The sequence below is a fragment of the Lycorma delicatula genome, chromosome 13 (genome assembly GCF_047948215.1).
Source record: "Lycorma delicatula isolate Av1 chromosome 13, ASM4794821v1, whole genome shotgun sequence".
Lineage (NCBI taxonomy): Eukaryota > Metazoa > Arthropoda > Insecta > Hemiptera > Fulgoridae > Lycorma > Lycorma delicatula.
Genome location: NC_134467.1, coordinates 25,585,366 through 25,613,194, shown reverse-complemented (window position 1 = coordinate 25,613,194; position 27,829 = coordinate 25,585,366). Strand labels below are relative to the sequence as shown.

Below are 27,829 nucleotides of genomic sequence, written 5' to 3'. Positions count from 1 at the left end.
GTTTGTATAATCTATCAATCGCTTCCTCACCTGCACTGCGCAGTAATTCTACAGGTATTCCGTCTATTCCAGGAGCCTTTCTGCCATTTAATTCTTTTAATGCTCTCTTAAATTCAGATCTCAGTATTGTTCTCCCATTTCATCCCCCTCAACTTCCTCTATAACACCATTTTCTAATTGATTTCCTCCGTATAACTCTTCAATATATTCCACCCATCTATCGACTTTACCTTTCGTATTATGGCTGGACCAATAGTGTCTAAGAAAGGCCAAAAAAAATTCCAAAATCCAAATGTTTTTGGATTTTGGAATTTTTTTTAACTGCAGTAATAAGCCCTCATTGAAATCTTTTTAACGATATATCATAAGTGGTAGTTATTTTCATTGGTTTCAGAGTTATATCCAAATGAAATTTTAATTAATGAAATATTTGGATCTTACAAGGGGAAGGCATACCGGTTCAAATCCGAATTCATCTCCTTTTTTTTTTAATTATAAATATATTGATTTATTAATAATTATTAACCTCTGATTGTAAAAAAATTACGAAAAATAATAATTCAAAAAGAAAAAAATATGAAAAAATATCCGAAGTTATTAATGAAATAAAATTTTATGTACTTATTTAAAAAAAAAAAATTGTATATGTAACTTAATAGGCGTACAAGAAAGTCATGTGGTGTTTACATCACATTTTTTTTATTTAGTTTAAAGATACTAGTAAACAAGAAACGTCAACCTTCTAACTTACAGTATAACAATAATCCACGCTTCTTATTTGCCCCGCTCAAATATTTTCGACCTTAAATTGAGCCTAACTCAAGAACTTCTCAACCAATCTTCATAAAATTTTCACTTGCACAACAGCAGAAAAACTACTACAGCATATCTAAGTTTTAATGAAATTGATTTAGTGGTGTTGGAGATTTTAGAGCCACAACATTTTATATATATATATATATATATATATATATATATATATATATATATATATATGTGTGTGTGTGTGTGTGTGTGTGTGTGTGTGTGTGTAAAAGGAAACCCCAATTTAATTGAATGGTATTTTGTACCCCTCAAAACGTAAAGAAAATTCATTTATAACTTCCACTCACTCATTCAGTCACTCTCTCCCTCTCTCTCTCTCTCTCACTCACTCTCTCTTTCTCTGTAACTCTCTCACACTCACTCATTCACTAACTCTCTCTCTCTCTCTCTGTAACTCTCTCTCACTCACTCACTCACTCTCTATCTCTCTCTCTTTTTCTGTGCAGCTTCGGAACCACCGTAAGGTATTACTTCAGAGGATTATATGTGTGAGTGTAAATGAAATGTAGTCTTGTACAGTCTCAGGTCGACCAATTCCTGAGATATTTGGTTAATTGAAACCCAACCATCAAAGAAAACCGGTTTCCACGATGTAGCATTCAAATTCGTATAAAGGTTCGGTAAAGGACTATAGGATCCTTTACTAGGATTTGAACTTTAGAACTCTCGACTTTGACATCAGTTGATTTGCGATATCGAGTTCACCACTAAACCAATTGCGACCATACCGTACTTTTCTTCGATACTAAAATAAAATAAAATTATTCCAGAATTTTTTTAAAGCCTAAAATAAACTGTTATACGTTAGAACAGATGTGTAAAAATTTTATCAAAATAATAAAGAACCGTTTTTGAAAATTTCAAACCTAAAATTTTGAAAAAAAAAATTTACGGAATTTTTAGTTGATATGTCTTTTAATTTATACAATAAACAAATTAAATATAAAATATTTTTATATATTTGACTATCTATTAGTATGAGCTATTTTATAATAACGTTTGAACCGATCAAAAAAATATCATTTTGTTTTATTTATTTTTTTGATTGATTAATTACACAGTAGATTTTAAGCTTGTACGTGGAATATGGAAATGACATTTGTAGCTTATGAAAAATGCCGTGATTCGAACCCGGTACTTCGGGATGAAAGGTTGAGATGTTACCATTTCACCACGGAGATCGGCGTAATTTAAAATAATTAACAGATTCTTACCTTTTAATATTAATAAAACATTTTTTTTTTAATTTATAAGTTTAAAATATACTTAAGTAAATAAATTTTTAACGGAAAAAAAATTATTAAATGAGAAAGTTTCATTGTATTTTTGGTTGGAGGGATATTTTTTCTTAAAATTTACACTATAAAAATTCATTGTAAGAAAATATTTAAAAGGAATAAAAATAATTTAAAATTACGTCTAGAAAATAAAAAAAATTTTAAAAAAATGTTCCTCATTTGGATGAAACTTTAATTTCATTATCGTCAATTTTTAGATAAAAGGATCAATTTAAAAAAAAAGAATATTTCAGTGAACTGATATAAAATATAATAAAATAGAACTGAAGATTCATAATATCGAAAAAAAAAACAAAGAAAAAATCTATCCATGAAAATAATAGCGTGATAATTTAATATCAGTAAATAAAAATAAAGGTCAAATTTTATTATAAAATATATATTTTTAGAAAAATATCTAAAATTAGAATAAAATTTATTTCAATACAAATTCGTTTTAAAAACATCTTAATAAATTAAAGTTTGTTTATATAAAAACAATCCAAGTGAGAGACCCATTATGCATAAGCAAAGTAAAAATAAACAATAATGACATAGAACTAGTAGAAAACTTTAAATATTTGGGGGAAAACATCACGCACAACCTCCAAGAAAATCCAAACTGTAATGAAAGAATAAATAAACTCATCAAAGCCACAATAAAAACGCAAAACATCTATAACAAAAAATGCATGTCCATAAACACAAAAATAAGACATTATAACTCAGTTATCCGACCGGAAATACTTTACGGATACGAAACCATATTTGGACCGTACCAGACAAGGTTTAGCGACAAACTGGAAAAGATTGAAAGACAGATTCTACGAAGGTGCGTAGGGAAAAACATTAAAAAAGACGGGATTTGGAGAATTATTCCAAACGAAGAGATTTACAAAACTATCATCCCGATAACTAATAAATTTAGGACATATTTTCAGAACGGAAGAGACCAGACTTATCAGACGGATAATCGAACTTTTCTGGAACAAGAAAAGCAGACCGAACTGGTTATACGAAGTACAGAAAGACGTGGAGGAATTAGACATAACCCGTGAAAACCTAAAAACGAAAACCGGAAACTATGAGAAATTAAAAAAAAAGAAACAAGATTCCTATCAAAACCCAAGAAAACAATAAGCCGGGTGTACTCTGAACAAGAAGATCTGAAACCTTTAGAAATTACTGGCAAAAAAGAAAAGATGAAAAACAACAAATCAGCAAGAAAAGAAAGAACTTGCCAAAAAAAAAAGAACTAAAGTGATCCATTATGGTCTTAAAAGTAATAAAAAAAAAAAAAAAAAACAATCCAAGGAGAGAAAACAAAAAGATTTTATAATTCATTGAAGTCTTTTTTCTTTGGGTAGAAAACAAAATCACATAAAAAAGGTATAATATAGCATGGATTGATACTAAAAAAGATAAGTTCAGTTTTTTGAAAAAGTAAAAAATAAAAGCAACAATGAAATTAACATAAAAATAATCGACTTCAAAAAAATTAAATTTTTTTTTTAATTACTCCACCGGGGCCTAGTAGTTAACTCGGCGTCGCAAATAAGTTGTTTAACAGCTGATTTTTGAAGTCAAAGGGTCTTAAGTTCAAATCCTATTAAAAATTATTTACTTTGATACGGATTTGAATACTAGTCAATGAATACCGGTGTACAATGGTGGTTCGGGGTCCAATTAACGACACCGATGGCCTGTACAACACATGATACAAAGGTACACCACATTAACATGTCATACACATCATTCTCATTTCATTATTTCATTGGGGCACAAGGAGGGGGATTATTTATTGTTCAAAAAATGAACAAATTGCAATGTATACATTAACAATAATTTTTTTTTTGTCTTCAATCATTTGACTGGTTTGATGCAGCTCTCCAAGATTCCCTATCTAGTGATAGTCGTTTCATTTCAGTATACCCTCTACAATCCTACATCCCTAACAATTTGTTTTACATATTTCAAACGTGACCTGCCTACACAATTTTTCCATTCTACCTGTCCTTCCAATATTAAAGCGACTATTCCAGGATGCCTTAGTATGTGGTCTATAAGTCTGTCTCTTCTTTTAACTATATTTTTCCAAATGCTTCTTTCTTCATCTATTTGCCGCAACTGCTCTCCATTTGTCACTTTATCCACCCATCTGATTTTTAACATTCTCCTATAGCACCGCATTTCAAAAGCTTCTAATCTTTTCTTCTCAGATACTCCGATCGTCCAAGTTTCACTTCCATATAAAGCGAACACTCCAAACATACACATTCAACATTCTTTTCCTGACATTCTTTCCTGACGCCAGTGGATGGCTGAGCACCAGTTGAGACACTGGGCTCATGATGAGGGCTCTCTGAGATGAGGACGCCATTGGGTGACAAGCAGCATGTTATCAGTTTTTGACAGCTGTTGGTTGCCAGCGGGCGACTAGTGATAGTTAGAAGCCGGAGTGGGGGGTAACGCTGTTCTTAGGTTGACGTATGACAGACTGACGAACTACGGCTTTTTTTACTTCCTCGCTATCGCCCGCTGGGAAGCAACAGCTTGTCAGGAACTGGTATCATTCTGTTTGTCATTGGGTGACAAGCCTAAGATGAAATAAATAATAATAATAATAAAAACAGATTAGCGACATTTATTTTATTAAGTAAGATAATATGTTTAAAATGATTGGTGAAGAAATATCTAACCCTTGTCACTAAGATCGGCTGATTTAGCTACATTAATTTTGTACGAACATTTTTCCTTACTTCAAGCTCTTGAATGAGTTTCCACATTATTGTTCCTTCCTCCTGAATCAACCTGTATATATAACCTTAATTTTATGACCACTATGTGCATTGTAATGGTAGGTGTGTAATACAATTAAGCTAAGGACAATCAAGAAAGGATTTTTATAAAAATAGCAAGAACGTTAGAGAAAATTAAAGACTTAAATTTAACATTCAGCTTTTAATTTAATGAATTTATTCCTTATACGTATGAATAAATTCGGTTATAGAATTTATATAGCATTTGTTTTAATTTATACTCTCAAATATACGTTTATATACAAAATAAATGTGGAGGGGGGCCAATCATATTAATAATATAATTATTTATTTTTATCTTCAGTCATTTGACTGGTTTGATGCAACTTTCCAAGATTCCCTATCTAGTACCATTCGTTTCATTTCGGAATACCCCCCCTAACAATTTGTCTTACATATTCCAAACAGTGCCTTCTTGTACAATTTTTCTCATCGCTTCCTGATCTGCACTGCGCAGAAATTCTACAGGTATTCCGTCTATTCCAGGAGCCTTTCTGCCATTCAAATCTTTTAATGCTCTCTTAAATTCAAATCTATTTTCATCTACAAGTCTTTATTTTTTTATTAAATGATTATTATACTGCCAGCTTTTCCTTTATATTCTTATTCTTTATCGTCTTTTTGTAATGTTATAATACAAATAGATACGTCATTTCAACAACCGATGCGTTTAAAATATGGTTGTACATTGCAATTAAGCTCTTTAAATTTGTTTAACAAATATTGATTTCACATGATGCTTAAAATCTTTGACTGTTTCTATGTTAAAAAGGATAGTAAGCAAATTCAAAGGATTATAGTGGATTTTTTCTTTTCATGTCTATTTTTCCCAGTTATTTTAAAGTGAAGTGAGTTGTAGTACTTGACATAATTTTTATGCTCTTATGAATGCCAATCTGCAAGCAGATGGTACGAAAAGTTTTATTATGTGAAAAACATTATGCTTGACAAGGATTCAAACGTAGAATCTCCAGAAAAAAGAAAAAGTGCTTTTATTATCATGAATCAAGCCTTAAAAACAATTTTATGACTATATATTTAGTACAAGATTGTTGATAATAGTTGAATTGCAAAAGAGCAGATAAAGTTTAGGAAACCACATTCTTTTTAATTATTTAAACCGTTTATTATCGTCTTTGGGATTCCACTATCGCATTTAGATTCAATATTTTATCAGCCTTTTCAATATACCTAGTATTTTTATTACTTTTATAACTGTTATAGACCTTGAAGAAAACAAATAAGTAGAAATAAATATCAGGTATTTTAACCATAAAAAAAACTGTATAAAATAATAAAAATTTTAAGAAAAAACATAACTAAAAAGAATTCATCCTTTCTTTTTAGACGCTTTCCAATTAAAAGATTAAAAAAAAAAACAAACAAGAAAAAAATTAATACAGGAAAAATAGTAGGATGTACAACAAGAATAAACGTATGTTTACAACCGTAGCGTACAATTTGTATGTATAGTGATGAGAACGACAGTTATACCAACATTACAAACAATTGTAAAGTAGAGTTTAGAGTATATGCTTTAATGATTCTGTTGTTAAATTACGTCAGAAGAGCATTACATATAAAATGGGAAGTGTACCTATGAAAATGGAAAAAAAAATTTCGTTTTATTTTCTTTAGTACATATACTTATATAAAAAGAGATATAGAGAGGAAAGAAGAGAGAGGGACGAGAGAGAGAGTGTGTAAAAAAAGAAAAGATTGTTGAATCACAATGAAATAGGTGTTTCTTTTTTTTATTTTTCATTTATTATTATCATCGTCTATTCCTTTTTTAAATGAACAAAGAAAATAGTTGTAAAGATTATAAAATAAAAGGTACGTAAACACAAAGACAATAAATGTATATTATAACTAAAAAAAAAAAAACCAAAGGATGACATTACTAAAAGAAGAGTGAAAAAAGTACATTGTTATTATAGTTATGTTATTTAAATACACACCGTTTTTTGTTTATATCAAATATATAAATATATGTCTACGAATTTATATGAAGAATAATAAATGAAACAGCAAAAGATAAAAAGCATGAATTAAAAAATATACCGAGGAAATTTTTTAAAATAAAAAAAAAAACAGTGGTAAAACTTTCCAGTCACGCGGTTTTTTTCTGATGGACGGGCTTATACACACATGTACATACAACTTAATTAAAAATATTTATCATTTTATTTAAATATAATATTTTTCCTTTAAGTAAAGCGCGAGCAGATACCGTATTTAATTCACTAAGGTGTGGCGCTACTAGCGACAACGATCAGAACTAACTAAAGGAATTTCACAACTTACATTGAACAAATTTTGCTTGTACGTTCGGCAGAATGGTAGAATGGTGTAGCCGCGTTGCTTAACGCATCAGGTACCGAGTCGACCGGACGATCAAGTTCGAGACCCGGCCAGACCGATTTACTTTTTTACACTTTAAATATTATTCATTTATTTAATTGTACTGTTCACCTGTGTGAGTCACAAAATAACAGTAATTTAGAACATTTTTTTGGATGGGGTACGATTTTGAAAAACCATCCTTTGTACAAGTGTTGTTAATTTTTAATTAACAAACGTGCCTAAGAAAAATAATACCTTAATTAGGTAAAATCTCGAGATACTGAAGATGACCTTGCTGTACAGCCTTGTCGTTTTAAGTTGAACATTCAACGGCATCAATTATTCACATATAGAAGTAATCTGACCAAGTTTGGTAAAAATCGGTTCAGCAGTTCTAGAAATATAAGGTGATTTCACATGTTCATACGAGCATTAACATCCTGAAAATTTTCATCCGGATTTTTTGGGTTCCTTAGGTGTCAAAACTTGGACCGATTACTTCCCTTCTACATCTATAGTTCTGTTATAGCGCGGTACGTAGACGGGAAAGTAGAAATATCAGGGTCTTAAAATTTGTGAATTTTTCCTTACAAGTGTTTAATATGAGAATATTTCGTCACGCGGAAGGAATCCGACTGATAGGAGAATTTTCCCATACTTAACAAACTTGATATCTGCTTAAATACTGTGATGCAAATTGACTTAAACAGTAGGATCACAACTGTATCAAGGAAATCCTACACAGTCTAACAATGCGGCTCAGTCTATATTGACTTGCCGCTTGTGAGTGGCCAATTTTCCCCTTAACCTATAAGTTTCATGATGCAGAAACCTATAAGTTTCATGATTTCATTGATGCAGCTCTCCAAGATTCCCTATCTAGTGCTAGTCGTTTCATTCCGGTATACCCCCTATATCCTACATCCCTAACAATTTGTTTTACATATTCCAAACGTTGCCTGCCTACACAATTTTTCCCTTCTACCTGTCCTTCCAATATTAAAGCGACTATTCCAGAATGCCTTAATATGTGGCCTATAAGTCTGTCTCTTCTTTTAGCAATATTTTTCCAAATGCTTCTTTCTTCATCTATTTGCCGAAACACCTCCTCATTTGTCACTTTATCCACCCGTCTGATTTTTAACATTCTCCTATAGCACCGCATTTCAAAAGCTTCTAATCTTTTCTTCTCAGATACTCCGATCGTCTAAGTTTCACTTCTATATAAAGCGACACTCAAAACGTATACTTTCAAAAATCTTTTCCTGACGTTTAAATTAATTTTTGATGTAAACAAATTATATTTCAAACTGAAGGTTCGTTTCTCCTGTGCCATCCGCATTTTTTATCGCTTTTGCTTCGTCCATCTTTAGTAATTTTACTTCTCAAACAACAAAATTCTTCTACTTCCATAATCTTTTCTCCTCCTATTTTCACATTCAGTGGTCCATCTTTGTTATTTCTACTACATTTTATTACTTTTGTTTTGTTCTTGTTTATTTTCATGCGATAGTTCTTGCGTAGGACTTCATCTATGCCGTTCATTGCTTCTTCTAAATCCTTTTTACTCTCGGCTAGAATTACTATATCATCAGCAAATCGTAGCATCTTTATCTTTTCAGCAAAATAAAATTTGGATAATGAAAATTTATAAAACATGACAAAATTTATTGTATGTATAAACTTGGTCACTTTCAAAATTTCATATTATTTACCAATTTCTTAAGGGAGTATAATAAAAATGTGATGGGTGGGAAAATTTGACTTAATATTCAAATTCAACGCACAAAACAAGAATAGAATTCACTTATAAGTGTTTCCGTTACGAAATTTTTTCCAATATATGGACCAGTGTAATTAAAAATTGTAATTAATAGTATCCCATCATGGGACAGGAATTTGCATATATATATATATATATATATATATATATATATATATATATAAAAATAAATTTCTCCAACCAATTTTCCAGTCTGGGACTGGGTGAGTATGTACAGGCAAATGCAATTACTGCTACCAGCTTGCCCGGTCTGATGTAGATGCAGCATAAGAGTAATTGTATCGATAAACATATACTCTGGAACAGCTCAGGTTAACCACTCCTAAGATGTGTGGTTAATTGAAACCAAACTACCAACGTTGGTGAAGGTAGAAAAGTACCAAAGGAGGTTGGCATCGATCCACAGGAGGCTGCTCCTGCGCACGTCTTGTGCGTATAGGACGATCTCCTACGATGCAATCTGTGTCGTCGCGGGGTCCCCGCCAATCGATTTACTAGTGGAAGAGAGGTGTATGCGGTTCGGCGGGGTCTCCAAGGAAGAGGCGAGGGCACAGATCCTGGATCGGTGGCAGGCGAGATGGGAGGTGAGTCAGGTGGGGCAGTGGACCAGGCGTCTGATCCCGGACGTGAGAGCTTGGGTGGGGCGGCGACATGGAGAGGTGGATTACTTCCTCACCCAGCTGCTCACGGGCCACGGCGATTTCGGCAGTTACCTGCACAGGTTTAAACGCAGAAGATCAGCGGTGTGCAGGTACTGCGACGAAGTGGACACGGTCGCGCACACTTGGTTCGACTGTGTCCGGTGGGACGCCGACAGGAGAAGGGTTGCGGCGTTCACACCCGACGATGTGGTCAGGCGCATGATCAGATCTAGTGAGGAATGGTTGGAGATTGCTAACTTGGCTCACCATCTACTGGAGACCAAGGCCAAGGAAGAACCCCCGAGATTGCGTGCACGCCTCTGAGGAAGGCGAGGACTGGTCGGCGTCGTAGGAGTTTATTTTTTATTGTACTTTTAATTTTATTGTGTTTTGTTCAATTAATAATGCGTGAATGAGGAGGAAAAAAAAAAAAATTATATAAAAAAAAAAAAAAAATTATAATAAATAAAATTTATATTTATAAAATGTGATATATAGAGTGATTGATTTTTTGATTTTATGATGATTTTTTGTTCTTTTTTTTTGAAAATTTACGTACTAGTCATTCTGGTCCGGGAATGTAGTGGCCAGACCCTGAAGGTACCTTCGGGCTGTGGCGGATGAAAAGAATGTCAGCACAATGACACATGGAAAAAAAAAAAAAAAAAAAAGAAAAAAAAAAAAAAAGCCTTAAAAGACTTGAAGGCTGGGGATGAATCGTGGCGACGATTAGGGACCAGGGAGGTAGCCTTCTTGCCTAGGGTGTTCTGGCTCCACTGGCAAGTGTAGTGGGGTCGGGGCTCCCCGATGATGGCATCGAGGACCCTCAGGTATGAGAGGAACGCGTGGGGGTAGCGGTACGCGGAAGGCGTGCCGACTACATGTAGGTTAGGGACGGGGAGGATAGCCCCATCGAAGAGGGGGGAGTTAGCTGCCCAATGAGGTGGTTGGCTCACCCTGAAGAGGCTTTGGGGACCCCGGCGGGAGATCCTCCGTAAGGAGGCAGTTAGGGTGGGCAGAGACTGCTGCCACGGCACTGCAAGGCGACCATGCTATGTCTTAACAGGCGGAGGCTGGTTGCCTTGGGGTGCTTAACAAGATAGAAAAAAAAAAAAAAAAAAAACTACCAACGTTCGCCGACCTCTGTAGCGCGAATGGTAACGTCTCGGCCAATCATTCGGAGGACCCGGGTTCGAATCCCGGTCATGGCATTTTCATACACGCTACAAATCGTTCATCTCATCTTGTGAAACAATACTTAACGGTGGACCCGGAGGTTAAACAAGAAAAACTACCAACGTTCAAATCTTAGTAGAGGCAGTTACTTTTATAAGGATTTGAATACTAGATCGTGGATACCGGTGTTTTTTGGTGGTTGGTTTTCAATTAACCACACGTACACTTTATTTAAACTTATACATATTATCCTCATTCATCCTTTGAAGTAATACCTGACGGTGATTACCGGAGGTTAAACAGGGAAAAACCACCAAAGAACACCGATATCTACAGTGTAGCTTGTTAATAAAAACGGCCTTTACATGTTCTCGAACCTTAGAATTCTCCAATTTGAAAATTTCATTATTTCTCTTGATTTTAATTATTTCTTATTCGAGAGATATCTAAACTTCATTCTGGAGAGGTCTAGTTTAAGCATTATGATTATAAATGATTCTCATTTTCGTTACCTCTTTTGATTTTGCGAAAATGAGTTTAACCACTAGACTAACTATAAATATATATATATATATATATAACATTTGTTTTTAAGATTAGTTCTTAGTTCCTAATAAAATACTATAAAGATGCTGTTGTACATAAACAAAATAAAAAAAAAACAAAAAACAAATGAAACAGTTTAATAACATTTACTAGATAATTAATTAGCAACTATGTCATTTTAAATCTGAGTATATTGCTTTTTGCGTTCGAAGATAGTGTACGAGTATATATATATATATATATATGTGTGTGTGTGTGTGTGTGTGTGTGTGTGTGTGTGTGTGTGTGTGAGCGCGTATGCGTGTGTAAAGTCGGTCTGAGTTTAACCGCAGGCGTGGGTGTATATGTATTACAGAATATACAGTTCAGTACGATATCTAGCGGTTGTGGTTGAAATTAAATTATCTTTTTAACAGTGACACGTTCTATGTACAGTATTAAAAGCTAAATGAATATCAAAGCGTAAAAATGTTAATTAATTTTTTTTTTTTTATCTTATTTTTACATCAAAATTAACACATATGAAAAAAAAATTGTTTAATTTTGAAAGATTAAATTAAAAGTAAAATTAAATCTAAAAAGATTTTGGTACTTTTTCGTTTTACGCCTCCCAACTTTTTTGTATTTTATCACATAAAAATTACTTAGTATAGCATGTTTTATAATAATTAAAGAATAAAAGGTTAGAAAAATACTGTAGTAACCATATAATTCAATTAAAATAACCCAATAATACATTAAAGGAAATACAATAATATGCTGTTTTATACCGGTCATTTTAAACATTTTCTATATTAACATATTTTACGAATTAGTTCTTTTTTGGAAATGGACAGCCACTTATTTTCAATTTTTTCTTCCAAATCAGCGGGCATTTGGAGAGAAACTATAAACAAAATTAAACCAAACTTAAGTTACGCTCGCTAGCATTCGTCGATTTTATTCAAATCTTCAAAAACGTACATGAGAGAGATCCAGTATAAGCATTATGCTTATAAATATAATCTAACCAAACTTAACCTACACTCGCTTCGTTCGCTAATCGATTGTAGGTAAAGTCTGGTTAGATTATATTAACTCACCGAGTTGGTCTGATGGTGAACTGGTCAAATCAGGTGATTTCGAAGTTTTTGGAAGTTCTAAGGTTCAAATCTTAGTAAAAACGGTTACTTTTATACGGATTTTGAATTCTAGATCGTAGATACCGGTGTTCTTTTGTGGTTGGGTTTCAATTAACCATACATCTCAAGAATGGTGAATCTGAGACTGTACAAGACTATACTTCATTTACATCCATAGATATCCTCTGAAGTAATACATTGCAGTGGTTCCGAAGGCTAGACAGAAAAAGGGGAAAAAATGATTATAATTATAATTTATCTGCAAATACCTCCAAATACCCAACGATTTAGAATAAAAAAATTTGAAAAAATATAAGCATTATTGCTTACAATAATAAATTTCATAATGATCTTAGGAGTTAAAAAATTTCAGTACAAAAAAAGTATTTCACTTATCTAAATGAAAGTTGTACGAGGTGATGCAGGGACTCAAACAGTTTTTGTTAAAATATATAAATGTTCAATATGTGCTCCTCTGGTGACACGGCACACATCAACACGAAAGTCTACTCTTGCCAAACTCGTTTTAACATGTCATTTTCGATACAGTTGATCGCATCGATTATGCGATCCTTTAGCTCAGCAATATCGTGCGGCATCGGTGGGATAAACACCTTATCTTTCACGTAACCCCAGAGAAAGAAATCACATAGCATGAGGTCTGGTGATCTTGGTGGCCACAGCATAATGTGTTGGTTTTCTTCAGACGCACGTCCTATCCAGCGCCGAGGTAATGTTGTGTTAAGGTACTGTCAAACCTCGTTATGAAAACGGGCAGGAGAACCATCTTGCTTGGAAAATGAAGTCGTTGAGTAGCCGAGGCGTAAGCCATAATTGTAACATATCCAGGTATATCATGCCGGTTACAGTCGTTTCCATAAAAAAGAACGGCCCATACACTGCCTCACGAGAGATCGCAGAAAAAAACGTTTACTTTCGGAGAATCCCGAATGTGTTTCATGTAAGCGAGTGGGTTTTCAATTCCCCAAACTCGTACGTTATGATGGTTTACTTTGCCGCTAATATGGAAAGTAGCTTCATCGCTGAAAATTATCTTGTTTACAAAACCTTCATCTAACATCTTTTCCGAGTCTTTTTCGAGTTTACGTTTTTTATCACCATCAGAAAGACGCTGGATTAATTGAAGACGGAACGGTTTGCATAATAAACGTTTACGGAGAACTCTCCACACTGTTATTTTCGAAATTCCTAATTCTCTGCCTGCAGCCGCAGTCGATTTTGACGGGCTGCAAATGAAACTTGCACGCACACGTTCGACATTGACTTCTGAGGTTGATGGACGACCGGTTGATTTTCGCTTGCACAAGCGACCGGTTTCACTGAATTGAATTATCAATTGGTGGCTCCTTATGAAATTTCAACCGAAACGCATGTTGCACAGAAATTACTGACTTTGACAAGTGAAATTCTAACACACAAAGCGACTTCTCGCTTCCCGTGGCGTCCATTTTCTCTACTGTCGACGCCTAGCGAGCAAATGGTTTACTAACTGCCTAGTATATATGGAAAATAACTATTTGAAGTACTCTTTTGTTCCGTACTTATTGTATTCTTATAAGTGAAATAGTTTTTTGTTAATGAATTTTCAAAACTCCGAAGAACATTATGAAACGCCCTATTATCTAAATAAACTTAACCTACGCTCGCTTCGCTTGCTAACCTTGACTAATTAACAGTCATGTTCTGATTATTTAAATAAATGCAATAATTACTGAATTTATTATTTAAATAATCAAAACATTATTGTTAATCCGTCAAGGTTAGCGAGCGAAGCGAACGTAGGTTAAGTTTGGTTAGATTATATTTATAATTTCTCTGCAAATACCCACTGATATATGGAAGAATTCTGTTTCTATGGTATTTTCTTTTTGAAAATAAGTACGGTCTATTTCTACCGCCGCATTCCTGGTCCACCTAACTTTTTCAGAATTTTTAATAAATGATTAACATACACATCTCTCACAGGTACATTTTCCAATCCGTTATTACTTCACTTGACATTAACGTACGCTCGCTTCGCTCTCTAACCGTGACTAATCTATATATATATAAAATGTTAAGTTCGTTTGTGTACGCTTTAAAAACCCAATATGTTCTGCACCGATTGAGCTCAAATTTTAGCACGATGTATAACCCGCATCAAAGATTGTTTTCATCTATTTTTAATAAATCTATCTATCTATTTTTTATTTGTACAGTTTTTTAATAAATAAGAGGCTAATAAATCAATCAGATGGAAATGAAAACAAAGGAAAACCAATCAGATCAATGCAAGATGGCCGCTGTCAAACATAACAACCAATCACAAGGAGCCCGTATGGCCGTTGTCAATGTAAACAAAATCACAACTGATTAAGTAACAAATTTCTTTGAATTATATTTAACACCTAAAACATCTGTATTTTATTAAAAAAAAAAAAAAAACACCAAAACAAAATGAAAAGCCACCAAGAAGGATGACTTGCAGTAAATAAATTAAAACACCCGACTTTCTTATAGCCCAGATAGACTTAAGACTATGCAAACAAAAAAAGTCGAAATAATCAAATACACAGAAAATAATATCCCTACATAATGACCGAAAAAAAAAAGTTAGGTTAAATATTCTCTTTTGTCTGAATTTACGGAAGGCATTTACAAGAAGCATTGATAAATATTGAAGACAAGTGCTTAGCTATTGCAAATAAAGTTCTTAGTCGATTGGTAATGCCAGCACTCACCCGAGCTGCGATTGCTTCATTTGATGTGGATTTACGCCGTGAACAGAGTTACAACATTGGTGATCTTCAGTCATATGTCCGATCAAACATTCCCAAATTAACGCGTGAACAGAAAGGCATTTATGATCGCATAATGCAAATGATAAATGACGGAGTTGGGGACCTTCTTCTTAGATGAGCCAGGACGAACTGGGATAACATTCCTCATTAGATTGATTCTAGCAACGGTTCGATCAAAAAATGACAATTATCCTTTTGCGGAATATTAATCAGCCAAAACTCTGCAACGGGACGTGACTTGCAGTTAAGAAATTGATGAATAACGGCATAGATGAAGTCCTACGCAAGAACTATCGCATGAAAATAAACAAGAACAAAACAAAAGTAATGAAATGTAGTAGAAATAACAAAGATGGACCACTGAATGTAAAAATAGGAGGAGAAAAGATTATGGAAGTAGAAGAATTTTGTTATTTGGGAAGTAGAATTACTAAAGATGGACGAAGCAGGAGCGATATAAAATGCCGAATAGCACAGGCGAAACGAGCCTTCAGTAAGAAATATAATTTGTTTACATCAAAAATTAATTTAAATGTCAGGAAAAGATTTTTGAAAGTGTATGTTTGGAGTGTCGCTTTATATGGAAGTGAAACTTGGACAATCGGAGTACCTGAGAAGCAAAGATTAGAAGCTTTTGAAATGCGGTGCTATAGGAGAATTTAAAAAAATCAGACGGGTGGATAAAGTGACAAATGAAGAGGTATTGCGGTAAATAGATGAAGAAAGAAGCATTTGGAAAAATATAGTTAAAAGAAGAGACAGACTTATAGGCCACATACTAAGGCATCCTGGAATAGTCGCTTTAATATTGGAAGGACAGGTTGAAGGGAAAAATTGTGTAGGCAGGCCAAGTTTGGAATATGTAAAACAAATTGTTAGGGATGTAGGATGTAAAGGGTATACTGAAATGAAACGACTAGCATTAGATAGGGCATCTTGGAGAGCTGCATCAAACCAGTCAAATGACTGAAGACAAAAAAAAAAAAGATATGGTAAGATAAGTATGAACGCATGTATTGATCTGAATAAAAAATGGGGTTATATTTGTAAAATATTGTGTAAATTTATCCCCAAAACTCTCTCCATCTCCTGAAATATTGATCCAAAAAAATTATGAATCAAATTGTCTCTTATACATAAGTTTCTATAAAAAATTTCATAGGTTTATCCAGCCAAAAGTTATTTTATCTTCAAACACACCTACGTATTACCCGGTTTTTTTTGGGGGGGGGGGGGTTCCTGGATCATGAAACACTGAGAAATACAACCTATACCCATGTTTTTAATAGTTAGCATAATTTCTATCTTGCAGCACAGATCTACAGCTATGATGTCATGAGAATAAAAACTGTCCACGAAATTGCTCGTTAAGAATTAACTCAACTACGAGAAAAATTGGATTTCTCTTTCATAAAATTATTTTTTAAATGCGTAATCAGCTGATATAGTATATAGGAGTAAAACATAAAATTTGATGAATAAATAAAAACAACTACAATATTCATAAAAATGCTCCGTGGTAGAGTGGTAACATCTTGCCATTTCATCAGGAGGTTCCGAGTTCGAATCCCGGTCAACTAACTCAACACAAAAAGTATAAACAAAACTTATATGTTCAACTAATTTATCAAGTAACAAGAAAAAAAAAAAATTATCTTTGACTTACCTCGGTCCGATTGTCACCCGGGTGGGTGACACCGAGGCTGAAGTTTCTTTTTTGACTTCCTGTCTCTGCTATCCACCTCTCCAATTTTTTCTGCAACATAAAAAATTACTTTAAAATATAAAAATTGTTTTATAAAGATGAAGAAAAAATGGAAAATGTAAAGGAAGTGGTGTTAAAATCATATGAAAAGGAAAGGAAAAATCATTTTAAGGTTCTGTTTATATATGGTTACCCTATAACGTTACTTGCATTTTCCATCGCGCTCAAGGGATATTTAGTCAGGGCTTGCTTCACTTGCTCTTCCCGTATGGCCGGAGGGCACTGCCCTTGATCCCCGATGTGTTCATTAAAAATCATATCTGTTAGAATAATCTATATATATATAAAAATGTTAAGTTCGTTTGTGTACGCTTCAAAAACTCAAAATGTTCTGCACCGATTGAGCTCAAATTTTAGCACGATATATAACCCGCATCAAAGATTGTTTTCATCTATTTTAAATAAATTTATCTATCTATTTTTAATTTGTACAGTTTTTTAATAAATAAGAGGCTAATAAATCAGATGGAATTGTAAACAAAGAAAAACCAATCAGATCAACGCAAGATGGCCGCTGTCAAACACAACGACCAATCACAAAGAGCCCGTACGGCCGTTGCCAATGTAAACAAAATCACAACTGATTAAGTAACAAATTTCTTTGAATTATACTTAACAGCTTAAACATCTGTATTTTATTTTAAAAAAACAAAAAAACACCAAAACAAAAAGAAAAGCCACCAAGAAGAATGACTTACAGTAAATAAATTGGGAATGCTTTGATATTGCTCGCAGGAGATTTTAGGCAAACATTGCCTGTAATTTCTCGATCGACACCAGCAGACGAAATAAATGCTTGCCTGAAATATTAAACACTGTGGCGACACGTACGTACATTGCAGTTGACAAGAATATGCGTGTCCAGTTGCAGAATGATCAATCAGCTGAGGTATTCTCACGACAGTTACTGGACATTGGAAACGGACAGCTGCCAGTCGATGAGACGTCTAGACGAATATCATTTTCTGATAATTTTTGTAATTTAGTAACATCAAAAGAAGAACTGATCGAAAAAGTATTTCCTGATATTCAAATTAATCATAGAAATCACGATCGGCTCGGTGAACGAGCTATCCTTGCCGCAAAAAATAAAGATGTCTGTCGACTTAATAATGTTATTCAATCCAGCATTCAAAGTGAGGAAATTACATATAAGTCGATAGACACCGTTGTGGAAGCAGATGAAGTAGTTAATTATCCGACGGAATTTTTAAACTCACTTGATTTGCCAGGGATGCCACCACACATATTAAAATTGAAAATAGGTGTGCCAATTATCCTGTTGCGGAATATTAATCGGCCAAAACTCTGCAACGGCACGCGACTTGCAGTTAAGAAATTGATGAATAACGTAGTGGAAGCAACGATTTTAACGGGGCCTTTCAAAGTTGAAGATGTCCTCATTCCTCCAATACCCATGATCTCGACCGATACACCATTTTAATTTAAATGATTGCAATTCCCAATTCGATTGGCATTTGCAATCGCAATCGATAAAGCTCAAGGTCAATCTTTAGAATTGTGTGGTTTAGATTTAGATGCGGATTACTTCTCACATGGACAACTGTATGTTGCGTGTTCCCGAGTCGGCAAACCAGATAGCCTTTATATCTAAGCAGACAGTAGAAAAACAAAAAAATATTGTATATCCACAAGTATTGAAAAATTAAACTTGTATGAAACGTATGCTTTGTTTTGTTTCTCATTTCTCACCCATGCAACCACAATGTGCCATAGCGAAGCGTGGCGGGTACAGCTAGTAATGATAAATAAAAATTAAAGCCTGATTTATAAAAAAAATTCAGTGTATATTAATTGCTTCAGAGCAACAATTTGGTCAGTACCGAATCAGAAACTTTCAATGATATACGAATGTGGGTTTAAAAATATTCGCCCTTCATCATAAAATTATTAGTTATAACTGGTTACCCGGGTAAAAATATTTTTTGCCCGGTTCTTGGGGTTACCCGATAAACACCACTAGGAAGTGACCGTACTTCGTTTTCATTTTTTAAAACAGTTTTTAATTACTTTTATTTTTTAGTTAATTACTTATGTTTTTTAGTTAAGTAACTGGAGGTATGTGCAGCCAGTCGCGTCGCACATACAGTAGTAAGATTGGCTGCGTTGGTTGCGTCATCGCGCGCCGCACACGTCGCACCCCTTAACAAAACGAAATTAAAAAGACCCGAAAATAGTTTCTAGATATGAAAAGTATTTTCGAACCCTAATCTTGTGAATATCTCCTTTAGTATAGTCGGAAATGGGGGAAAATTTGTAATAATTATTAAAAATATTTTTACCTTTCTTGATTCCTTTCAAGGTCGAATTTCGAAAAATATTAAAAATTGGTTTTTAAATATTTATATAAAAATTACACACACCAAAAATCATGTTAACGTATCCATTTTTGACTGAAACATTAAAATAAATTTGATGTGGGCACCATATGACTTCCTTGTACAACTACTAAATTACATAAATACATTTTTTTTTTAAATGAAAAGCAAATAAAATTATATTATTGAATTATTATTTATCGTAAATTATTTTTTTTTACAGAGTTTAATAAATTATTAATAAATAAATATATTTAAATTAAAAAAAAAGTTAAAAAAAAGGAGATGAAATCGGATTCGAACCGATTTGCCTTCCCCTTGTAAAATCCAAATATTTCATTAATTAAAATTTCATTTGGCTATAACTCTAGAACCAATAAAAATAATTACGACTTATGATATATCGTTTAAAAGCTCTCAATGATGGCTTATTGATCCAGTTAAGAAAAAGTCCAAAATTCAAATATTTTGGTTTGTGGACTTTTTTGGACACATTTGGTTAATTCGATTATAATCAAAAAGGGAGATGCACAATTAGATGTTACATCAATCCTAAATCAAAAATTTCAACATTCTATGGTTAATCATTTTTGAGTTATGCGAGGTACAGACATGATCGTACAGACGTCATGCCGAAACTAATCAAAATGGATTTAGGGATTGTCAAAATGGATATTTCCGTTGAAATCTGAAAACCAAAATTTCTTGCGATCACAATACTACCTTTACTTCGTAAAAGAAAGTAAAAATAGTGGGTTTTAAAAAAAAAATTCAAAATTCATTTTAAAACTCGGAATTTCAAAAACTCAGAAATTTGGTTTTGACATTCATATGACGTTACATTCGCGAAAAATAAAGCTGATATCTTCATATGTTACTGAGAAATAATATAGTAGTTTACTAAAAAAAAAAAAAAAATAATAAATAAAATAAAAATGTAATAACAAATTTCATTGTTACTTCATTTTAAACTTTTAAAATTGAAATTTCAAAAAATCCTTTCTTAGTGTGCACTTATACCGGAAGAAGAACACATACAAATTTCCATCAAATTATTAAATTTTCAGAAGTTATCTTTTTTAGGTAGATTTCATAAGAAGCTACTTATTGTAATGGGTACCGTGTTTCGACTTCCGGGAAATTTCGACATATCTCCGCGTTTCACAATCCCTAAATCCAAAAGTCACCGTCAGCTGAAATGTTTGTCTACACATTTATATCGATCTATCTTTCTTTCTTTTTCCTGTTTAACCTCCGGTAATTACCTTTCAGATAATACTTCAGAGAATGAATGAGTGTAAATGAAGTGTAGTCTTGAACAGACTCAGTTCGACCATTCCTCATGTGGTTAATTGAAACCCAACCACCAAAGAACACCAGTATCCACGATCTAGTATTCAAATCCGTGTAAAAATAACTGACTTTACTAGGACTTGAACGCTGGACTTCCAAATCAGTTGATTTGGCAAGACACGTTCACCACCAGAACAACCCGTTGGGTATCTATATATATATATATTTCACTTTCTTGTGGACAAGATAACTGCCGTAATTTTGCGCAAATTACTTTCAAATTGTTCCTTAAAAATAACTCGTCCCATAATCTCGGTCGAGTTTGTTAACGGCCAAAGTCGGACTATGGGGGCGAAAATGGGGGGGCTTTTTCGAAAAACAAAATATTGTTGTAACTATCTTATTAAGTTAAATATCGAATTTGTTTAAAGTTCCTACTATTCTTTGGCTAAGATTCTAAAACTTATGTAAGTAAAGTTTTTTTATATCACCAACCGTTGGCCCAGGGGGTTGAAAAAATGTAGTTTCGAAAACAAAAAATCATACCTCCCATAATAGACACAGTATCGAATCGATTGAAAGTGGTCGTTACTCCGCTAAAAATTACCTAAAACTTGTGTCTGGAAAAATGTTTGATATGATCTATCCTTACGGCAAGGGATAACTAAAATATTTCTGGAATTTGAAGGAGGTGGGCTTGTCGTATGCTAAACTTGTCCAACTTTTTTTTCACTAGCAACCGTTGTCGTATTAAGTAAATTTGAAGTTTGTCTTAACCGTAAGTCGGAAATCTTTTTTATCCACTACTTAGCACCGGTGAAATCTACCTCCGTCTTCCGGCGTGTACCGAAAGAGATTTTTTGATATAGAGAGGGGCTTCAGACGTCAAAATTTGTAAAAATCAAGGTATAAAAGGTCAAAACTTGACTTATAGCTTGGAAAGTAAAAATTATCAAATTATTATAATAAAAAAATATATTTTTTAACCTTTTTAGTATATTTAAAGAAATATTTTAAAATATATTATAGTAAAATATTATGTAATATTTAATAAAATATTATTTCTTGTATTCGTAAACATATATTTTCTTTGTTCTAATAATGCATTCAATGAAATGTATTAAAATTTAAAAAGTAATACAAACGAAGGCTTAAATTAGAATACATAAAACAGATAATTGAAGTTTTAGGATATAAATAATACACTGAGATTAGCATAGAACAGAAAAAAATGGAGAATAGCATCAAACCAGTCAAATAACTAATGAATAAAAAAAAAACAAAAAAACTTTTATTATAACTAATCTGGGTAAAAATAAAAAAAAAACTCCAAAATATTTGTGAAAAATATACATAATTTTAAGGTAATTTTACATATGAACAAACAGAGTAAATTAAATAAATTAATAATACGGAGTGAAGTATTGACAGTACTGTTTAGGATTTAGAAAATGATTGTAGAAAAAGCAAAGAGTAAAGTCTATTTTTATCACTATTCAGTGTCGGAATGCTACTTAATACATTATATATATAACAATTTAAATTTGGCTATGAATCAAGAATGAGATACGATGATATAAGTTTAGTCTACTGCATAGAACAAATCTTCACAAATAAGAGGTCGGTACGTAATATTAAGAGGTAGATACGTAGGTTGTTTTTTAAACTACGCTTGATGACTCATTAAATGTGAGAAGAAAAGAGATTAAAAAGTATACCGCTAGATAGAAGCACTTACTATACTAATCTACATGTTACGTATATACTACCCCAGTCGGTAATTTAAAGGTCAACACTTAAAATTAACTTAAGGCACGTGTGTAATGAATGTAACGGTATTTGAGATTTAGTATTTATTTTAAATAAAATGAGTCACATATATTTCTATTAATCTGGTTTGGTTTTCCACATTTTATATGTTAAAATACATGTATTAACGTATAAAATATTTTAATGAATGCTTTACTTAAATGAAAATTGTATATATATATATATATATATATATATATATAGTTTATCACAAATTTCTATCGGGACTATCATGACCTATTCTACTCGTGAAAATATATGGAAAAAATTGATATAAACATATCACCTACAATGCATCGCTTGCGAGTTACAGCAAGTGAAAGATTTCGTTTGGATATTAGCTACCCCGGAAAATTGAGGTCGTACTGAAATTTTTAGGACGTTAATTAACGGTCTTATTAGTGATTTATTATGGATTTGATCTGAAAAATCAAATAAATTACATTCAGATTCGTAACTGAAGTAGTTTTTAAAAAATCTATGGCGAAAACCAATAAATTGTGATTAAAAAACCCTATTTTTTATGTTATAAATATTATGTACCATTTAGTATCAGTTTTATGTTAAAATTAAATTTAGTACCCAGTCGATGTCTCGTTTTTATTTCAATCCGTTACACTAAAAGTGACTCGCTGACATACAGACAGACCAATTTATCTGTTTTTTTTTTGTCTTCAGTCATTTGACTGGTTTGATGCAGCTCTCCAAGATTCCCTATCTAGTGCTAGTCGTTTCATTTCAGTATACCCTCTACATCCTATATCCCTAACAATTTGTTTTACATATTCCAAACGAGGCCTGCCTACACAATTTTTCCCTTCTACCTGTCCTTCCAATATTAAAGCGACTATTCCCGGATGCCTTAGTATGTGGCCTATAAGTCTCTTCTTTTAACTATATTTTTCCAAATGCTTCTTTCTTCATCTATTTGCCGCAATACCTCTCTCTTCATTTGTCACTTTATCCACCCATCTGATTTTTAACATTTTCTTATAGCACCGCATTTCAAAAGCTTCTAACCTTTTCTTCTCAGATACTCCGATCGTCCAAGTTTCACTTCCATATAAAGCGACACTCCAAACATACACTTTCAAAAATCTTTTCCTGACATTTAAATTAATTTTTGATGTAAACATATTATATTTCTTACTGAAGGCTCGTTTAGCTTGTGCTATTCGGTATTTTATATCGCTCCTGCTTCGTCCATCTTTAGTAATTCTACTTCTCAAGTAACAAAATTCTTCTACCTCCATAATCTTTTCTCCTCCTATTTTCAAATTCAGTGGTCCATCTTTGTTATTTCTACTACATTTCATTACTTTTGTTTTGTTCTTGTTTATTTTCATGCAATAGTTCTTGCGTAGGAACTTCATCTATGCCGTTCACTGTTTCTTCTAAATCCTATTTACTCTCGGCTAGAATGACTATATCATCATCAAATCGTAGCATCTTTATCTTTTCACCTTGTACTGTTACTCCGAATCTAAATTGTTCTTTAACATCATTAACTGCTAGATCCATGTAAAGATTAAAAAGTAACGGAGATAGGGAACATCCTTGTCGGACTCCCTTTCTTATTACGGCTTCTTTCTTATGTTCTTCAATTATTACTGTTGCTGTTTGGTTCCTGTACATGTTAGCAATTGTTCTTCTATCTCTGTATTTGAACCCAAATTTTTTTAAAATGCTGAACATTTTATTCCAGTCTACGTTATTGAATGCCTTTTCTAGGTCTATAAACGCCAAGTATGATGGTTTGTTTTTCTTTAATCTTCTTTCTACTATTAATCTGAGGCCTAAAATTGCTTCCCTTCTCCCTATACTTTTCGTGAAACCAAATTGGTCTTCTCCTAACACTTCTTCCACTCTCCTCTCAATTCTTCTGTAAAGAATTCTAGTTAAGATTTTTGATGCATGACTAGTTAAACTAATTGTTCTGTATTCTTCACATTTATCTGCCCCTGCTTTCTTTGGTATCATAACTATAACACTTTTTTTGAAGTCTGACGGAAATTCCCCTTTTTCATAAATATTACACACCAGTTTGTATAATCTATCAATCGCTTCCTCACCTGCACTGCGCAGTAATTCTACAGGTATTCCGTTTATTCTAGAAGCCTTTCTGCCATTTAAATCTTTTAATTTATCTGTAGAGTTAGCCAAATGTAGGAAATTAAATTTTCCATTGGAGACTTTAACTTTTATTAAAAAAATAAAAAAATACGATGGTGGCTCTCCCATTGGTCGGTCTATAGCTAGGAGGAACTTCATCCAAGGTCTGTAACGTTTCACGTTAAACCAACGATCGTGCCCCCCAGCACAGACCCCCAGACTTATTTTAGGATGATTTCACCAAATAAGCTTGAAGTTTGTAAATGGGAATATGAAATGGAAATTTTGTAGTGAATTAAAAATGCCATGCTATACTGGGATTCGAACCCGGACCTTCAGAAAAGGCCGTGATGTTACTACTTCGCCACGGAGATTAGCAACTTATTACTTAAACATATTATTTAAAACACATTATTTTTCTTCTTATTTATATTTATGAAAGTTAATTTTAGAAAATTACCAAACGAAAAACTGAGTAGTTCAGAATGCCCTATAATTACTGAAGTACATTTATATACAAGAGTCATTCAATAACTATAAACACAAATAGTTTTGGAGGCAAAACAATTGGTATGAGTGTTAGGATACTTTTGGAATAGTAAATTGGTAACCCTTTGATGACTTTGATAAGTTATTTGAGTAAACCTCTTACTGGTTGTAACCTCAAAATCTCATTTTACGATTCGTCTTAAAGTTTGCGAATTAGTTGAATAGTTTGTAATAATCTGAAGTGCTTTCCGAAGGTGAAAACGAGTTAACACTTACTGTGGTACGACCAAACAGTAAGGACAAATTTAGATGAATCACAGATAACAGCTTTTGAAACTAATATAAACTCTCTCATAAAAGTAAGTGTCGGTACAGTTGATATTATCACTGATAAGTTTGTAATTACTGATAAGCTCATAATCACCAACAAGCGCAAGATAGGTTTTAAGGAAACTGACCAATCACCATAAGGATACAAGAATTCGCAAACTCATAGAGCTGAAAGAGGAGCAGAAATATGATTCTTTTTTTGCACAGCATTCTAAGCTATGATAAGTCATGGATTTATCATTATGAACAAAAATCAAAAAGATATCATGGAGTGAAAGCACAAAACGTTCTCTTCCACTCGAATTTATCTCTTTTTAGAAAAACTCAACTTTCACGGATTTTTTCTGGACAATTCTCTTGTCAAGAAACAATTCCAGACCTGACATCAACAAAAAAAATCATTATAACAACTATTTTGGATTCATAAGGTTCGGTTACCTCGATTTTCTAGATCAGTGATCAATAAACATAATTAGAAGTTAATTTTTTTAACTTCCATTTTCAACCAACATTTTCAACGAATATTTTCAAAAAATGGTAGCTATTAATTCTTTAATCTATACAACTATTAAATATCTCAAACACAAAAATGTAAAACTAAATTCCGAAATAAATATTATAAAGAATATAACAGTATTAAATGGTTATAATGAAGAAATGATCAATAAATTATAATTTAAAATTAAAAATAAAATATATATAAAAGACAACATAAAATTATCACATATACGCTTACAAAAATCTTATATAAAAATAGAATTTAACCCATTTTATAAATATCTTGATAAAATAAATAATCTAAAGACAACATGCACCACCAACAATAAAATAATAAATTTTATAAACGATAACGATCATACTGAATTAGCAAACTCCAAAAATATAAATAACTTAGATAAAAAAGGAGTCTGTAGTCTGAAATGTGAAAATTTCCATTTAGAATATACAGGAATGACCAAGCGTTCGTTCTTTCTCTATTAGAGCCAAAGAGCATATTAACAATATAAAGAAAGAATACTTACATAAATCAAATTATGCTAGACGCATATTACAAAATAAGCACAACTACAATCCGGATAATTTTATTAAAATATATATTTCGAACTATTTTTATAAAACCAGTATCCTTGAAAAATTCAATATACGAGGTGTGCGAGAAAAGTAATGAGACTGACTTACTACTTACCAAAGTTTTTATTTTTTACAAACAATAATATTATCCCCTTCAAAGTAGTTCCCTTGGGAAGCTATACACCGGCGGAGTCGTTGTTCCCACACCTGGTAGCAGCGCTTGAAGGCTTCAACCGGTAGGGCTTTTAACTGATCGGTCACAGACTTTTGAATGTTCTCCAGAGTTCCAAAATGATGTCCTTTTAAGAAATTTTTCAATTTCGGGAAAAGGAAAAAGTCACAAGAACTCAAATCAGGTGAATAGAAGGGTTGAGGAACCGTAGGAATGCGTTTTGATATCAAAAATTCCCTGATAGAAATGGCCGTGTGACACGAGACATTGTCATGATGAAGCATCCACTTGTCTGCAATGTCTGGTCTCACGCGGATCACTTTTTTCTTGAGACTTTCAAGACCACCTTTTTAAAACACTTGGTTGACCGTTTTGTCCTGGAGGAACAAATTATTTATGCATGATACCTCTACTGTCAGAAAAGCAAATCAGCACCGTTTTGATCTTTGATTTGCTCATTCGACATTTTTTCGATCGAAGAGATGACGGAGTGTGCCACTCTTCGCTTTGTTTCAGGATCGTACTCAAATAGGTAGGATTCATCACCTGTGATTACACGATTGAAGAATTCTTGGTCATTGTCAATCCTCTCAAGAAGATCAATGCCCGCGTTTCTTCTATTGTCCTTCTGTTCCGTCGTGAGGTTTTTCGGCACCGATTTCGCACAAACCTTTCGCATATCCAAATCGTTTGTAAAAATTTGATGTACGGTGAAAGCGTTTAAATTTAACTGTTTATATCTATATCTACAAGAAGCATTTGGAAAAATATAGTTAAAAGAAGAGACAGACTTACAGGCCACATACTAAGGCATCCTGGAATAGTTGCTTTGATATTGGAAGGACAGGTAGAAGGAAAAAAATTGTGTAGACAGGCCACGTTTGGAATATGTAAAACAAATTGTTAGGGATGTAGGATGTAGAGAGGGTATACTGAAATGAAACGAATAGCACTAGATAGGGAATCTTGGAGAGCTGCATCAAACCAGTCAAATGACTGAAGACAAAAAAAAAAAAAAAATCTATATGTCCTTAAAATTCCCTAAAAAAAGCAAATTATATACAACTCTACATAAAAAAAATCTACATTTTATTCACCAAAGGGATTATCTACA

General features: G+C 32.9%; 1 protein-coding gene across 4 annotated transcripts in view; it reads right to left on the bottom strand.

Annotated features, from left to right (window-relative positions):
- Window positions 1–27,829, bottom strand: part of tn (tripartite motif containing protein thin) — a 285,381-nt gene that overhangs the window by 233,311 nt on the left and 24,241 nt on the right. For all 4 annotated transcript variants that reach the window (XM_075380953.1, XM_075380951.1, XM_075380954.1 and 1 more), the window contains exon 2: window positions 17,002–17,091. The gene's annotated coding sequence lies outside the window, so the exon portion shown is untranslated. The remainder of the gene's footprint in view (window positions 1–17,001; window positions 17,092–27,829) is intronic.